The sequence below is a fragment of the Mauremys mutica genome, chromosome 18 (assembly GCF_020497125.1).
Source record: "Mauremys mutica isolate MM-2020 ecotype Southern chromosome 18, ASM2049712v1, whole genome shotgun sequence".
Taxonomy (NCBI): Eukaryota; Metazoa; Chordata; order Testudines; family Geoemydidae; genus Mauremys; species Mauremys mutica.
In genome coordinates, this window is record NC_059089.1 from 24,562,336 (window position 1) to 24,580,284 (window position 17,949).

The 17,949-nt window shown below is 45.3% G+C and overlaps 1 protein-coding gene across 5 annotated transcripts in view; it reads left to right on the forward strand.

Annotated features, from left to right (window-relative positions):
* Positions 1-17,949, forward strand: part of LOC123352367 (DAB2 interacting protein) — a 401,633-nt gene that overhangs the window by 24,685 nt on the left and 358,999 nt on the right. The window contains exon 1 of one of the 5 annotated variants that reach the window (XM_044992358.1): positions 13,658-13,676. The exons of the other annotated variants lie outside the window; for them this stretch is intronic. The gene's annotated coding sequence lies outside the window, so the exon portion shown is untranslated. Of the gene's footprint in view, positions 1-13,657; positions 13,677-17,949 lie in introns of those variants that run through there. 5 annotated transcript variants of the gene reach the window in all.

Here is a 17,949-nt window from a genome sequence, read left to right on the forward strand (position 1 = left end):
GTTCTCACCAATGGTGAGATTCTGTGCAGCACCCAACACACAGCCCAGGAGGAGGAAGTGCTACAATGGCTTTAAGTCACCTTTGTGCCTTTCTGATTCTGGGCTGCTCCGCCAGCTGGAGTGTGACTCCCGGCTTAGCTACAACAATGTCCCCAGCTGCCCTGTGTCTGGCTTACTGCCATGCGCAATAGATTGCCTTAGTCTCAAGTTAAAATTCATCTGAAATCTACCTGCCTGGGACAGGTAATATCTTTGTGGCATGCCTGTAGCAGAGGGAACAGGGTCACTACCTATCTTCTGTGTGGGGGAAAAGAGCAGAAAAGGGGATATAACAGGAGGGTGCAGGGCACAGAAAAGAGTGACAAATGTGACTTCAATTAAGTATCAATTTGCCAGTGAATAAGCATAATATTTTGAAAGGCATCCATATATTTAAAATCAATTGAGAAGCAATTATCCCATTAAATCTAAGTGTTTTAAAAGCAATGTTTTCATGGTTTTCAAGTAATCAGGTACTTATCACAAAGCTTTAGCAATTAGGTGACAGATGAATACAGTAGCAACACGGAGTGCTTTTCCAAGTGCATTTATACTGTCTCTTTTGTACTGTCTCTTTACCAAAGTGTTACTCTCTCACCTCTCAGATATATATTTTGATAGGTGTTTAGCCTGTTCTTAAAACCTTCCAATGATGAAGTTGGGAGAAGGGGGGCAAGGGGAGGGGAGGAGGGACAGATCCCTACAACCTCCCTAGGTAACTTGTCCAGCACAACTATCCTTAGAGTTAGAAAGTTTTTCCTAATATGTAACCTAAACCTCCCTTGCTGCAAACTAAGCCAAACATGTCACTCTAAAACAGTGTCTATTGTCAATGGCTTGTCAAGGCTATGGGTGTGTATAGAGCTTAGAGCTGTGTAACTGGGTGGGCAGTGACCATTCCCAGTTGTTTCTAGATTAACTCCTTTGGTTGTGTCTAGTGTTTTTTTTAATTAGTTTGTTTGGGCAGCTTTCATCCTAAAGTGGCAAATGTGAAGCAATGTGTAAGAAGGGGCTAGCTGCTCTCCAGACTCCCCATGCACATCAGCCTAAGAGCCAGTGACTCATCTGGCCATCTTTTCCCTTCCCTGCTCTTCTTCTCTTAGCCTTTAGATGGAGTCAGTTGTCCTACTGCTGGACATCCTCAGTGCTCCCCAGCTTAACAGCTCTTCCCATTACTCACTTCTGCAGTTCTATCAGCCCTGTGTCTGAAGCACGTGGAGAAAAATGATGATAAATCTTGGGTGACTGGCTTCTGAAGGAGGGTCAAGAGTATTTCCGGAGGAATCCAAGTGATTCCTTGGCATTTGTGTGTACACAGAGAGAGAGAGAGAGAGAGAGTCAGTTATGTGGCTGTGTTAAACTCCTTAGCAGGATGATAGAGAGTCTATGTTCTTGTCAGTGTCTTCTCACAAACACTGAAATGGGCACACCTCACTCTCAATTTCATCATGTTTCATGAAGAAAATGAAGTTCATTTAAAGTTAGCGCTCTTTCCAGTGTAAATAAGTTCAACTTTGAGCAAAAGATGGCTTTGAAATGAGAGGTTTGACATTTTGAGTTTTTGCATGTACTCGTTGCCACAATAGCCGTGTTGTCAAATGTCAGCAAACACTGAAACTGAAGGGACACAAAATGAAACAGCAAAAACATTCATGCAAAAATTAGTAGATTCTCATCCTCTGCAACGAAAAATCTTCCTACTCGTTTGCTTTAAACTCATGGAGGAAAATATATACTATAGAGGAAAGGGACAAAGTGCACAGGCAGTCTGACTGTGTCCTTACATGCAAATTCTGTCTGTCACGGTGAGCATATGTCTTGGTGTCCTGTGATAAAAAAAGAAGCATTTCCTTATGCCTCTAAATACATGAGCAGGTGCTTCCTAAATGATGGCATGAAGCCACCTTGCATGTCCTGAAATTGCTTTGTGATTCAGAGCACAATACAATGTGGGCTCCACCGAGGCAAGGCACTAGCAAGCTTGAATTTGGCCACCAGCTGGGCCTGGCCAAAAGTAATTTTGAGTCAGGAATAACTGTTCCCAGCTTGTGCGACAGGAGGTAAGGAGAAAGGACTTGAAAAAGAAAAATAATTTCAGTGGGTGAGTTGTCACAGGCTATAATAGGCTGAACAACGAGCACAGCCCAATTAAACTGATTTGGACAAATTTTCCCAGCAGGTTTATTCCTGCTCTAATGGCCATCATTCACTGTCAGCAAACTCCATCTCCTTAAGATGGATATAATTACTGAGATGTAATGTCAAATCTGACAAGCAGCATTTCACATCGAGCATCGTCTCTAACTCCCCATATGCTCCCTTCACTGACTGTCCTTCAACAGCAGGTCCCTAGCAAGGCTTTTCCATTAATGCCAACCCTGAGCCTATTTACTCTGTTGCAACTCCATCAACTTCAGGGAAGAGGCTCTGGTGCTACAGGGGCAGTGTTTGGAGCACACATACTGTACTTCCATTACTGGATTTCATTGCTTGGCATGTATGTAATGCCTCCCTAATGGGTACTGCTCCCCCTGGGCAATGGTACCACTTCCTGGGCAGCAGTGCTCAGTGAGAAGCAGGAGACGGGAGTCTGCTGGCACCAGGTGGGAGCTTTCCAGAAAAGTCTGGTTCCAAAGTGAAGAATGAGTGAAGTGGGGGATCTCTAGGGACAAGCTAATGGTTACAGTCTGCATTGTGGCTAGGGGATTAGGTACGTAACTTGGAGATTCAGAAAAGCAGGATTTCCCTATATATGGCTGGAATCAGATTAACCCCAGGATCAGATGTCCATCGCCTCTCTGCCACCATGTTCATCAGCTATATTTTGGAGAGTTTATATCCTAATTTATTGTAAATTGAATATGACATGTTAACTTAAATAACATTCACTTTATAATCGAGAATTGTTTGACGTACTTAATGTCATAAAGATCCAAGTTAGTGCAGCTTAGATCTTTTTAATACAGTTTTAAAGCGCTCATTGATTTTTACGTAAGTACAAATTCTCCTTTGGCAAGTCACATCGTACTTCATGCAGATTCCGCCCAGCGTCAAGTTGTAACTTTGAGAGGTAACAAATCATCAATTAGTCCCATGCTTGCAGTTTTAAAAAATGTTTCCAGAACTAGGCCCTGACTAAGCAGCACACTTAAGTATATGCTCAAGTCTCATTGACCTTAGTGTGATAACAGCATGTGCCTAGCTGAACTGGGGTCCTAATGAGAGGGGAGTGAGAGGCGGATCCTCACTCGTGTAAATTAACATTGCTCTGTTGGCTTAGGCAGTGACGTTCAGTGTCCCCTTCAGCGCTCCGCAGCAAATGGGAGCATGGAGTGCTGAACAAGAGCAATGGGAGCAGGATCAAGCCATGAATGAATCCTGACCAGCCCACTGTGGGGTTGGGAATTAAATATCGTTATACTCATTTTACAGTTGGGTGTGCCTAAGGCTGCATAGCATGTGACTCTGGAGACAGAACCCAGGAGTCCTGAATCCCAGCCCTGCCCCCAGTCCCTTCTAAATGCTGAAGACAGGTAATGCACCCAAACAATGCGAGCATAGAATAACATTCTTGCTGCTCACAAACAGAGCAAAGCAGGGTGATCTTCCATTAAAGCCATTAAGCCAGCCCTCCTTTTTTTTTTAATGTGCCTCTTTGGGGCCAGGAATTGCCAAACACGGGTGGTTCTACGCTTCCTAAAAAATATCCTGAGCCTTTAAGGAGAGAGTTAAACTGGAATTCTCACGCCTTCTGCTGGGTTTAACCACTCTACTGCAGGATTGTGCTGTGTTAATTATCCAGGTGAAACTTTCAAATCATAGAGCTGAATGAAGTGCTTTTGGATGTACTTACTCTCCATGGGGCCCAGTGCACCTAGAGCTGGAGGCTCTGAGAGGAAGGTTGTTCCTAGTTGCTAATGGAATGTTTCCACCAGTCAGAACTCATTAGCCACCTGGTCTGTGTTTGACAGTGTATTTGGGTGCATTAATAGTTTTCAAAATCAGCCTTAATGCTGGGTAGTCATTGGAGCTGAAAAGAAAATGCAGCATCTCACTGGGGAGGTTATATTGTTACTCTCCTCGGAAGAATCTGCAGCTCTCATCTGAGCAGGCCAACATTTTTTCATACTTCTTCCAACACTTGCAACAAGGAAGCCGTATGTCCTTCCCACTGGGACACAGGCTGTATGAGGACAGTTTGATGTTGTGGGAGCTGCTTTGAAGCAGGGATCAAACATTGCCCTTGTTGTACCAATACCTGGCCCCAACCTAGTGTAGCAAAAGGCATTTTGTTAGAGGTGTGTGCAGTCAGCTTCCCTGATGGAGAATTGCAAATAACTGCATCTGTGCTGGGTTTCCTCATCACTGCAACCTAAGCAGCAAGGGATGCCCTTAGTGTTGTCTGCATCACATAACTTCAGATCCAGCTTGGGGATGGGATCCACAGATGGTTCCTGTGACGAAGTGGGACTGGTCTTACTGGGGGCTGGGTACAGATCCTAAGTATCTAGCAGCAAAAGTCCATGCAGCAAATGCCTGACACTCTGTCTCCTAGCAACTGATGGCCGGGCCCCTCCCTGCAAAGGTGCTGGCTAAAGGTGTTGGAGACAAAGGGGTCAGGTGACCTGCTGGCCCGGGAAAGAAGCTGAGCAGAGAGGAGGGGCCAGAGGGGGTTGGGCAGACTGGAGTTGGCTGGGGAAAAGAGGGGAAGCAGGGAGAGAGGGCTCTGATCCCCGAGGGGGGCTGTGGAGCCCCAAGATGGACCTAACAGGGGGGATCCGGTTATCTGTGCCTGCAAGACCTGTGGTGGACTGTATTCCTGTCGTCTAAATAAACCTTCTGCTTTACTGGCTGGCTGAGAGTCCTGGTGAATCAGCAGGGAGCCCAGGGGTGCAGGGCCTGACTCCCCCACACTCCGTGACAGTTCCCCTCCGAGATTCTCTCTCGCATCACAAGTGAAAGGGAGCTGGGGTGTCTTCCACTGATGTTCTTTGCAACCTCACTACACAGTTCAGCCCAATGGTGCTTCTCTGCTTTGCCAGATGCCCAACATTATACTGGCAGAAATGCTGTCATTCAGTCCTTTTTCAAATGACCACTAAATTCACTTCCCAAAGAAATTGGGGGGAGGGGGAGTGTAGGACTCCTATTATACTGACAGGCAACGTGGAGATCTGTTTGTAACTGGAGAGCATTTTAACGGCTATAACCTAGATCAGGTGAGCCAAATAAAGACACTCGTATACCCGTAGTGCTATGAAACTTCATAATCAGAAAGAACTCGAGGGCATTAAATGTTTCTTTTTATGGATGGGCTTCAGAGCTAGATGTTTTCTGAGCTGTACACTCTGCCTTCGTCTCTTTGTCAGGTCTTCTGTGGCCATCCCCTGCCATCTCGCCGTGTTGGGTAAATCAAGTCAACCAGGATGTACCGTTGTTAGCTTCTGGGCATTGTCTTAATGGGGAGGCAGCATGCTCCAGGGCATTGCATGCTGGACTGGGAGTCAAGACCTGGCTTTTATTCCAATGACTTGCTAGATGTCACAACCTTAAACAAGTATTTTAACCTCTCTGCCTCCAATGTGTATCCCCCTGTGTACAATGCTTTGAGAGCTGTGGACGGAAAGCACTATGTAAACGGACTGCAATTATTTTAATTTCTATACAGTACTGTAATAAACTATTATCCAACACGCCCCTAAACATTTAGTCACTGTAGAAACTCACCTGCACCTACATAGTGATAAAGGGGACTTGTGGTTTACTGCAGCCATAGTGAACCACACAACAGCTTGGTGCAACCAAGTGACACCAAGCTGTTGTGTGGTTCAGTATGGCTGCAGTAAACCACAAGTCCCCTTTATCACTATGTAGGTGCAGGTGAGTTTCTACAGTGACTAAATGTTTAGGGGCGTGTTGGATAATAGTTCCTCAGGTGGTGCTGTCAGTGTGATTCAAAGCTGACTTGTAGGAACTGCAAAGTGGTTAGTTCTATCTCTGTGGTCTATTTCATCCTTAGCCTCTCTTCATGTGATGTGAGGTGGAGTTAGAAATTGGTCTCTTACTGTAAATGCTTACCCAAGCATTCCATGGCAATGTCCCCAAACTAGCTTAAGCATACAGTGGGGTCCCCTGTGTTTAGAGCCGTTGCTGTTGAGTAGTGTCGGGTTCCTTACATGTTGAGCATGCACTCTCTCTGCTCTACTTCTGTCTCCTTCTCACATCCCAGTCAGCCCTCACCTAGTCTACAGTCTGTAAGGTACCCATCAGAAGTGTGCTTCGTCTTTTTAGTAAGGGTGTGGGAGTGATGCAAAACTCTGAACAGATTTGGAAACTACTTCCTCTGTTATGAAGAGAGGATTTTCTTCAGCTCCCCACAAGAGGGAGTTTAAGCCTATTCCAGGAAGAAGATAAAGGGATAACATTAATTTAAAGTGTTCCATGTAATGGAGCAGTAACTAATGTCTGCCACACTCTGTTAAAGGGCTGAATGAATGGGTTGTCCATTATCACAAGTCCCAAGCTGACAGTGTCATTAGATGCTCACACAGGGCTCGTTCTGAAATGCTGCCATCCTGGTTTTGTCACTGTGGCTCACTTTTGGGGGGCTCCATAATCCCCTCATTGTGCTTGCAGGACCCCCTGAACATTTATAGGAGGCAGTGCACTGAGGGGAGATGTGACCTTCTGGTGTGCACACTGGAGCCCGTTAGAGTGACCAGATAGAAATTATGAAAAATCAGGACAAAGGGTGGGGGATAATAGGCGCCTATATAAGAAAAAACTCCAAATATCGGGACTGTCCCTATAAAATCGGGACATCTGGTCACCCTAGGGCCTGGTGGAATGTTCTGCCATTGTGCTATAGCTCTAGGAGTGCTGTGGACTGTAATTTGCATGGGAAAGACCAAATCACTGCTCAGACATCTGCTCATTCACCACTTACTTCATCATTAGTCGGTAGAGGGAGCAGCGACATCCTCCTCCTTCTCATCTCCAAAGTACCCCCACATTAACTCCTTCACTGCTGGTCCACCACTGCATCTGCTGTGCTGCTGTTCTGTTCCCAGTCGACTGAAGTCAATTGACTTTCCAACTTCCCTTGCAGAGAACCAAAGGAATCATGTCATAAATGGTCTAAAATGGTTCCTGGAAGAGGCTGGAAGGCTGAGGGAATTGTCAGTGGGATAGGATTCCTTTAGATTCTGGGCTGTTAGGTTAAACCCCACCAAGATTAACAGTGACTGAAATGTATCACTTGCTAGCTGTTTGGTAGCCTCTGTGTGCAATGAGTTTGGTGGATCTCAGTCCAGAGAACATGTGTCAATATCATGAAATATGCCATCACACTTGGTGCTAATTGGCTTCCTTTGTGGCAGTGGCATCTGAGAGGGCAAGGACTGAATGGGCTTGGGGGACTAAACTCCTGTCTCGGGGTAACCAGTTTGCACCAGCAATGAGACGTGTCAGCAGGTCAGTGTAAGGCAGGGGTTCTCAAACTTGGTTTGCGGCTTGTTCAGGATAAGCACCTGGCAGGCCGCGAGACGCTTTGTTTACCTGAGTATCTGCAGGTACGGCCGCTCGCAGCTCCCAGTGGCCACGGTTCACCGTTCACGGCCAGTGGGAGCTGTGGGAAGTGGTGGCCCGGCCCACCAGGGGCTTACCCTGAACAAGCCAAAACCAAGTTTGGGAACTCCTGGACTGTAAGGGAAGCTTTCAGCACAACTTCCTCTGCTGTACCTGTTTTGTGATGAACAGGGGACTTTAATCTCCAGGCCGGTTCATTTGGTACCTTTTGTAAGACCTGCAGCCACTCGTCCACACTGTCAGACAATTTAAAATGCACTCATCTGTTGGGCCAAAATGGGGCTACTGGTTTTGTTTCTGTGTATCAATTTACCCTCTGTAGCATATTGCCTAGTGGGCCTTGTAAGCATCCTTCCTACAACACGGAGGCTCCTCAGCAGCTAAAATGAGGGATTAGAGGCATTCCTGGGCTAATGTGAAATCTAACTTTTCTTGATCCTGCCTTTCATCTAATGATGCCTGACTGGAATGGAATGCCCACCCAATTCTCCTTGTAAATTACTCTAGTGAGACTGGTCATAGCTCTGTCCTTTCCACCAGCTCTGGCGAAGTGTTGTACACAGTCTGTGTACATGTGTGATATCAGCATCTAGTTTGAAAATAATAATCATGTACCTGAGATGACACCTGGCATCCCAGGCCTGCTGCCATGTGCCAGATCCTTGGTTTTGCACACACCGGTAGTGTGTGATGCTTAGGGAAATGATCTGACCTTGTGTGTGAAGAACTGGCAAATATCTAACATAATGGAATATGGGCCCCTCCTCAGGTGCTTCCTGGCCGAAATGGCTGGCGTAGCTCCATGGTACTGGAGTTGAAATGCAGTTCTGAACTTGTGCACTGCAGGTGGTTTGCCTATGCCACCTGTTGGGTAGGTGTGTGTCTTTCATCTGCAGGCAAGAGGGAATTGTTCCAGCGGCTTGGCTCAGTGAGAGGGAAAACAAGTATGAATATCAGTGACCTTGTGGCCTTGCACTGACAACCCAAGTAAATGATGTTGATTGAGGCTGAAAGGCTCTGCTGTGTAGGAACCAGCCATGGGCTTACTTTTCACCCTTTACCTGCGTCTGCTCCCTTCTTCTGGGGGCCTCTGTGACTCTTGAAATGCTTGGGAGGGTGAATGGGGCAAGGTCAGGTTCTGAAAGTTACGCTATGCAATTGATGTGAAAACAGAAGTTACCCTCTTGATTAAAATGTAATTTTTGGAGTCTACAAATAGCGTGGTAGAGTGGGGCATCACGCCAGCTTCTCCGTGTTTGAGCTCCAAGTTGCTAAAGTGAAAATAGAAAAATTAAAGAACTGTGACTCTTATTGAAACTGTGAGAGATTTCTCCTGGAGATGAAAGTAAGGAATACAGAGAGAGGCCTGTCTCTATCAAACTTCTCTGAAGCTGTGGATTCAAAAAGGGGGTTGCATTAATAGAAGCTAGCGGCTTTTAATCTATTCTAAGGCTGCACTGTTATGAAAAACCTTCTGGCTGAATTATACATTCACTTATCCTTAACCAGAAAATCCATTAGAGGCATATGGGCCATGGAACAGATCTTAATTTAAGATCAGATAAAAGAGAGTCCAAGGCAAAGGCACCCAGAGCATGTGGCAAAAGCTTAGAAAACTAAGGAGGGATCCAATTAAGGGCTTTCAAAAAGATGTGAAATGTTGACGTTAACGATTTAAGGGCTGAAGGAAAGCCATGATAAAATGATTGTGTTGCTGGTGCCAAGAAGGGGGTAGGTGGGCAGGCTGGGGAAGCTGCCACTTCCAAGTGACCTGCAGTGAAGAGGGGAAATCATGAAATGGACCCTCTGCTGGAACCAAACGTGAGTCTGGAAGCAGAGCCCCATGTTCAGTTGTACCCCGAATAGGCATTCCTGCTGCCAAGGGACAATGCTGACTTCTGGGAGCGACTCAGCAATGGGGGCCCTTCTTTTTCCATCTTCAACTCCGGGGTCATGGGCAAGGGTTTCTACCTAACTGCTGCAAGTAACTGTGCACAGTTTTGGTATACGTGACGGCTTGCACTGAGGAAAGGCTCCACAATAAACTCAGGTTTTGTCACATGGAGACAAATGCTACCACTTGCAACAAAGTGTCCTCACTGTTTAACCCCCTGCTTATTGGCAAGTTAGGTGAATGGCTATTGTATGTCAGCTATGTAGCCAATAAGGAGCTAAACCATATTGCTTCAAGCCTAAGGATTACAAAAGAGGCTTGCTGCTGTTATAGATGGGTAAATCATGCCCCACAATATCTGCGCTGAAGAAGGGGGGAGACCAGATGCAGAGAACTCAAGTGAAAGGGTCTGCATACAACACATCTGCACTCCGTGGGACTTTCACTCTGGCAGGGTGGAACGGTCTTACAGGGAGATCTGCAAGTATGTAGCTCCACAGAGAAGTTGCGGGGCAGGGGGGAGCTGCTGCAGAGAGGAAGTGGTGAGGTTCATCAGTGTGAGTCCGCGTCCTAGCTCTGACTCATTGCTATACAGTTGTGGGGGTTCTGTCTGCTTCCTAGCAGCTAGAGGGAAAGATTTCCAGACAGCCCACTTACTCTCCTTGTTGGAATCTCCACAGAGGTTCAAGATCAAATGGGCTTTGGAGACTCTGCTCAGAAGTGGGCTCTTCAGGTAACTGCTGACACACAGTAGCAGGGTGATGTAAGGGAGGCTCACTTTGCTTCTGTCCATACTCCCCTCGCCAGGGGTGTCCGTCCAGCCCCTTTCGCTAGCAGGAAAACTCACCGTCATGAAGTTAAATGAATTGCTGAATTGTCCCTATTGTAACTGGTTTCCACTCATTCCTTAGCGGGCTCTGCAAATATCTCCATTTCTTTCTATGCTGACTGCAAAGCATGATGCTTTTATTCAACTTCTTATAACTCTAAACCCCAGCGTGGGTGGTGGTACACAGCATCGTAAATTGCATTGTCCATCTCCTCAGCACTCGGAGCTGCACTGAAACCACCCTTTTGTCAGGAGGGGGAGTCGAGAGTGTTTTTTTCTCCGTTAACAGTCCAAATAAAAGTGGGGTTTTAAAGGCTCTAAGGGATTGGAATCTAACTCAGTGGGAGACTACTGTAATCAGCAGAAACGAGTCATCTCTGCTTTGAGAACCAATTGTACGACTACTATAGGCAATGCTTAAAAGACCGCTTCGGAGCATTTAGAGAAAGGGAGAAAGGAAATGCCATGGAACTGAAATGATTAATTAAAAATGTGGAGAGGTGATTTCTTGCTGACTGCTCTCAATTGCCCTTCGCTGGCACTGCAATAGCTGGACAGCAGTTAAAATGCATTTTAAAATTAAAGGGACTCATTGAATAGTTCTTGGCATGCAGACAAAGGGGCAAAATTGGAGACTGCAAAGGAAGGCGTGTCTGACAGAATACATGGTGGTGTGGCATGGTCTGAAAGTTTTTTCCACCTGAGTTTGGAATGGTAGCATTACTGTGAGTGAGTGAGTGATTCAGGGCATGCTGAACGAGTGCCAGTACAGCATTTATAGCACACGACGCTGTCACCTGTTCTGTACGAGAGCCATTTTACAGAGAAACCAGGCTGCCTTGAGCCCAAGTGGCAATGCTTTGGTTGAAGGGGAATATTATAGCAATATATATGTTAGAAAACTCTAAAGATGACCTAAAATAGTGTTTCTAAATATAATGTTGCCATGGTAAAACCTGACACCTGGGGACCCAGCAGGGTTAGAAGCTAGTGCTGTGTATCCCGTTAGAAAACTAGGAGCCTGCCCATACCTCGAGTATAAAGTTCCAGCTTCTAGCCTTGCTAGCTCACAAGGTACCTGACCTTAGACCTGGCGCTGGCAGGACTCAATGGGTACATTTACACTGCAAAAAACCCCAACAAATCTGCAGCAGCTAGTTTTAGAGCCCAGGTCAGTTCACTCGGGCTCATGAAGCTCTTGATATGGGGCTAAAACTAGCAGTGTAGATATTTCCAGTCAGGTTGGAGCCCAGACTCCAACACCCATCCCTCACACAGGGTTTCAGAGCCCGGGCTCCAACCCAAGGGGGAACCCTGCTATTTTTAGCCCTGTAGTGCAAGCCCTGCAAGCCTGAGTCAGTTGACCCGGGCTCTGAGACTTGCTGCCACGGGGTGGGGGGGTTGCAGTGCAGACATACCCAGTGTTTCCAGGCCAGCAAAATACAAGTTATTGGGCTCAATACAGGAGTAAGTGGATGAAATTCTCTGGTCTGTGTTATACAGGGGTGTGACATCCCCCAGAGTACAATCTGGAATCACTGGGTCCCTTTAACTCTCCAACCCAAGATGTCTTTACATTGCTTTGCTAGTGAAAAGCAGACCTGTCCAGGCTCTGATCACTCCCAGCCATTAGCGTGTAAAGTCACTCCCAGCTAAGTTACATGAATGCTTTCCCAGCCATTCATGAACTACATCAAGGGCAACACCCACAAATTCTTAGTCCCAGACTTGCACCTGAGAAATGTACATCTTGCACTGCCTAGTACACTACTGAACAATGCAAGCTTATTAATAGTCCATCAGAGGAAATGAATATGCACCATGCTTTGTTAACCTGAGTAGAGATTGCCCAAACACTTCAGTCAAACACACTGGTTTTGATAAAACAGCAAAACAAGTTTATTAACTAGAGAAAGATAGGTTTTAAGTGATTGCAAGTGTTAAGGCATAAATGTCAGCATTGGTTACAAAGGAAATAAAATGATAAAACTGCAGTCTAATTCTTAAACTTTACCAACCTAAATATGATTTGAAAGCAAAAAGATTTCTCTCACCCAAAAATGTACAGCAGTCCATGCTAGCTGGGAAGCATTCCAGACAGGACCCTTCCCTATCATTTAATGATGTTTCTATTGTCTTTCAAGTGATCTTGCTGCTGTGAATAGAATGAAGGGAGGGAGAGGTGGCCTTTTCCCCCCTTTCTTATATTCTGATGCTTTGTACTGAAAAAGTCTTTGCTGGGTCATGGAGTCAACAGTTCCATTGCATACATGCTCTGCCAGCTGTCCTTCAGGTGAATTGTAAATACTTTGTTTATAACTCCTCTGCTGGTGAATCTCCGATTAAATGGATAATGGCCTTTTAGCACCTAGCTGGTGTGTCAGTGGCCTTTGTCTCTGAGAAAATGCTCTCCCCAGAACTACAGTATATTTCAGTAAAAATCATAAGTAAAATCTCCTAGCTCCACATACAATGTGGATACACACATTTTAACAGGACAATGATGTTCAGTAGATTGAGTGTTCAAATGATACCTCACAAGGCATACTTTGTACAAAATATATCATAACCATATAAAAGTGATGGACATGGGGTACAGGATGTCACATGGGGTACACCGTGTCACACGGGGGTCAGACTAGATAATTAATGGTACTTCAGGCCTAAAATCCATTAACGAATCTAGGCCGGGATCTTGAGCTAGGGAAATTGTGGCTAAACAGAGAGTTTTAACTTTTCAGTGTGAGCCAAATTGTAAATCTCAGCTGTGGAGCTGAACTGTCAGGGCTCAGGACATTCTAGAATCCATCCAGGCTTTGGAGTGTGTGCCATCTGTAATAGACTGGTGCTGCCAGTCTGGTACCTTACAACAGCGTTATGTTTTCTTTCTATATACAAACCCCAGTTCCCCACTCCTGTGGCTGGCTCTGGTGCCAACCAGGAGAATGTTCTGAAAAAGCCTTTTAGTCATATCTATGAACACAGATTTTGAAATCTGTGTTTTCCTTGGGCTTAGAGAACAGCCAGTACAGATTTTGTAGTAAGAGTTTCTGAGATTTGTCCAAAGAGTCTGTAACCCGGAAGTCAGTGTAACTCACCATCTTTTCTTATTGTTCAAGAGCAAGCTCCAACCCATGAGTTAATTGAAGCTGAGTGAACTCCGTGATGTGTTCATGCCAAATACTATAAAAGGGAATATTGAATTGTTCTATGGAGAGGCCCCTGGGCTCTGTTCTGTACTGAGACGCAGCTGCACTCCTGCGTGTCTCTGCAGCATGGTAACTTCTATCTGAGCTTTGTTCAGCAGAGGGAGAAGTGAGAATGGGGGTAAGGGGATTCCTGAAATTAATGAGCACTGTTTGGGGGTGTGACTGTATCAAATGATGGTATTTATAATGTGCTGTGTGTGGAAGCTTGCTTAGATACCCACTGACAAAGATTGGTGTCCTGTGTATGTATTCAGCCCGGTTTATGCTTCATTGTGCTAATCCATGGTGCAGCACAGGAGGTGGTGGTGAAAGAAAATGTTATTGGTATGTATGACTCAGATCATAACATGTATGGGGGTGGCCTGGAAGGGTCGAAGCAGCCAGCATATGTGCTGATTCCGCCGTTGGCATCATAAGTGAAGGCTGCTCTCCAACTTCACTGGCAAAACCCCAGGTGAGAGTACGGTCATGCGGCCTGCCTTCCTTTGGAGTGACTCCCCTTTCCAGTTCAGGGGACGCGGCTGGTACAGGACCTGTAATCATCACTATTGGCAGTGGCCCATCATGTGTCATTTTAAACTGTGGAAAGTCCTTGTCTAGGGAATGTTGGAGCTAGATGTTTGGAGACAGATTCAGGAGATGGGGGAATGTGGCTTGTCCTTTAACCCTTTCGTAAATCAGTCAGATGACAGGATTTGCTTCATTACTGTGCTGAAAACCTGTCCTGTTTTTTTTCTGGAGATCTTACTCTGAAACTGTAGAGCCTTGAGAGACCAAAGCCCTTATAAAATCAAAATGCCAGAAGATCCCATAGTGATAGCAGCACCCCAGCAGAGTGTAGAACAGGGTTTCTCAAACAGGGGTTGCCGCTTGTGTAGGGAAATCCCCTGGCGGGCCGGGCCGGTGTGTAGGCATCTTACCTTTAGGAGCCTTACATGGTGCAGTCTGTAACGGGAGCTGCAGGAAGCGGCACGGGCCGAGGGACTTACTGGCCGCTGCTTCCAGCAGCTCCCATTGGCCCAGAGCAGCGATCCGCAGCCAGTGGGAGCCGCGATCAGCCTGGCCTGCCAGGGGCTTTCCGTACACAAGCAGCGACCCCTGTTTCAGAAACCCTGGTTTAGAACAATTCCTGCAGTTTATTGTAATTAGCTTTAAAAAGGCATTGCCTAGTCTGGAGAATAGACTGCACCTATTCAATGACAAACATTACAGACTGCACCATGTAAGGCTCCTAAAGGTAAGATGCCTACCCAGAGCCATTTAAACATAGAGAGAAACGTATTATTCACTGAAGACCAGAGTTTTCCATGGTAACCATTCCAACGATAACAACAACTTACTGTTGTCTAAAGATTCATGTAACTTAACCAGTAATGAGAATTACAGCCCCCTCAGTACACTAATATCATTCACATTGGTATTCAATATGTTTGGAGAATAATTAATTATTCATTCACATATACACAGAAAGCCATGTTGCTGGGATGGGCAAAACCCTCCAGCACACTGTGCTCTCAAACTCTCCATCTCTGTGCAAAGGGGTGCACACTCTGGCCTTACCTGATATTGCCCGCAGGGCTGCCCCAGAGATTCCTGTATTCGCAGGATTCAGCCAGATCTAGGAACTTCACTCTACAATGCCGTCAACTGTGGTCATTCTGGCTGGCTCAATAGTCCTCAGTAGGCTATGCATGTTTGATTCTGCTGTGATTTTCCTTTGATTAAAAATATCCCTAGGAAACTAAATACAAAAATCTACATTGAGTATTAACTGAGGTTACAAAGTCAATCACTCAAAAGTTAGGAAATACCCGATTTACGGTTGCCTGTGTAACCTTAATTTGTCCCCCACATGTATGTGCATTATGGTAGTTTTTAATTACAAGATCACTTTTTTTTCCATGGGACCCCTGTCTCATTCAGTGCATCACATTGGACCTGCTCTGGGGATGGAGCAAGGTTGTGTACTAAGGAGGTTGTTTCAGAAGTAGGAAGGTGTATAGTGAATGAGGCAGGATTGCCGGAGGAGAAAGGATGGTCCATTTTGCAGAGGTGATAAGCACTCACAGCGGCAAATGAAGTCAATAGGGGCTGTGCTTTGAACATAAAGTACTATCAATTGTGAAGCACACTTAAATTGGGTACCCAAAATTACTTGACTTTATTTTCTCTGTGCCTCAGTTCCCCATCTGTAAAATGAGTTATTCCATCCCCCCCCACTTCACAGAGAAGTTGTGAAGATAAATTATTTAATGTTTGCAAAACACTCAGTACTGTAATGATGAGTGCCATAGAAAAGCCCATGAGGAAATTAAGAATTCTCTATTTAGATCTGGGTTTGAATAGTGTGCAGTAAATGAAGCCTGTGTCCTGTGATGGGGCCTGATGATAGGGCTCAGGTGGGCCTGAGAGGCCAATTTATGCTACCTGCCATTCCTCTCTGGGTAGTAGAGAGCAGAGGAACTTCAGGAGGGAGTTTATACCCTGGTACTGATAGGAGAGGGAAGCAGTGGTGAAAAGGACTCCTGAAATGGGCTTTAGAGAAGGCCAACTCCCATGCAAATGGCCTTGGGGGTAGATGGTAATTGAGGATCCAGACTAGGGGCAAGACTCCAGGGAGGTCACTCCTGGGAATCAGTGCTCTGCAGAGGACAGAGCTGGGGAGGACCCAGGATGGTCTCAAGTTCAAGCCTAGGGAAGGGGCAAAAGTTGCTTTTGGTGTTTAATTTTGCTTTTGAGTTTGGTTGAGAGCCTCCAGGGAGAAGCCCTGTGGCCACTACTCTGACAGAATAGTGGAACAGAAGAGGAGCCCTGGCGGGGCAGAAGATGTTAGATGGATGACTAGTGTTTGTGTGAAACATCTGCTTGGAAGTTTGATACCATGGAAGGGGAGAGCCTTCAAAGTGACTGGTTGGAGTGTTGAGTCAACAGAAGAGGCAGACCCCCTCTTAGGCCAGTGTTGGCTGTTCCTAGGAGGCATTAGAGAAGGTGAGCCTGTCATGCTACATTCAGCCATGCGGCGTTGTGCTGGCAGTGAACCCACCTTTCTACAATCCATACACTGAACAAGGAGGAGAAAATTAAATGTTAAATAGCTGCTTATTAAGTGATCACTGTCCATTCTGTGCACCATATGAAGCATGGTCCTGTGGGGAAAAATAGTACGTTGTCATGTAATTAAAGACTGTATCATAATGCATATGCACAAGGGGTCCCAATTAAGGTTGCATAGACAACCCTAATAATTTGGGGATTTTTTTTAACTTTGGGTTTGCAACCTCACTAAAGTTTCTTCTAATGTAGGTTTTTGTGGGTGTGTATAAGGTAGATATATAAAAAACATGGAGCAAATCTATGGCTGCTTAATGCTCCTGGGTGCCTCAGCTGTTCCTATGTTCAGACTTCACCACAACAGAGCTAGAAATCTGATGTTCCTCCAAAGCAAGAAGTCCTAATAACTAAGCTAAAGGAAATTCTCCTTTATTGGACAGCGGTGTAGAGACTATGGCACACAGATGAGCAGATTTACTTCTATGTAAGAGTGCAATAGGGTACATACAGAATTGCCAGTACCTTATAGTAGCGGTATTTTATATCACTGTTGTAAGTTACTTTTATAACAAGAAGTCTGCCGTTTGTTCAAATGGTTTATCAACCTTGAGTGAAATGTATGCTCCACATATCTCAGATGGTGAGAGGTAGTTTGATATTATAGTTAGAATAGGAAAACATTCTTACCATTAGTTATCCCTTTTTCCCCCCTATAGCCCTCTTCATCCTGCTTGGAAATTATACAGTACCTCTATATAACTGAGATAACATTCACGAGCATTTCAGTGGGCAATGATGTTATCAAGGACTGCAGTGCTGCTTCCTACATTACATTGCTAAGCAACATACAATATAGCAGCATGTTATCCACTTGTAGTTGGGAAGACGGCAAGCTCTTATATCTAATCAAATCTCTTTCTAGTGGTGGGCTTCCTTTCCTGTCACATAAGAATCAGTTTGTTTCACCATAGAAACCAGGATTTGCAGTAACAGTAAAAAAAAAAATCCCAAATAGGTGGTGAAGTTTCATATTTCCTTTAGATTCTTCCGAATTACTTGGTAAATGAAATTCAAATTGCTTTAGATACATTAATAATCCTTCACATCAACTCCCATGAAGCTGGTAAGTAGTATTCTCACTTACAAATGGGGCAACTTCCACTGACTTTGATGGGAGCTGTACTTGTTGAAGGCACCAATTCAGCAAAATCCTTAAGGATCTGCATAACTTTAAGCTAGTGAGTAGACTCATTAGCTTTAGGCGATCTACTCACATGCTTAAATTTATGCACATGCTTAAGTATCTTGCTGAATTGGTGCCAAACGGAGGGCTGAGATTG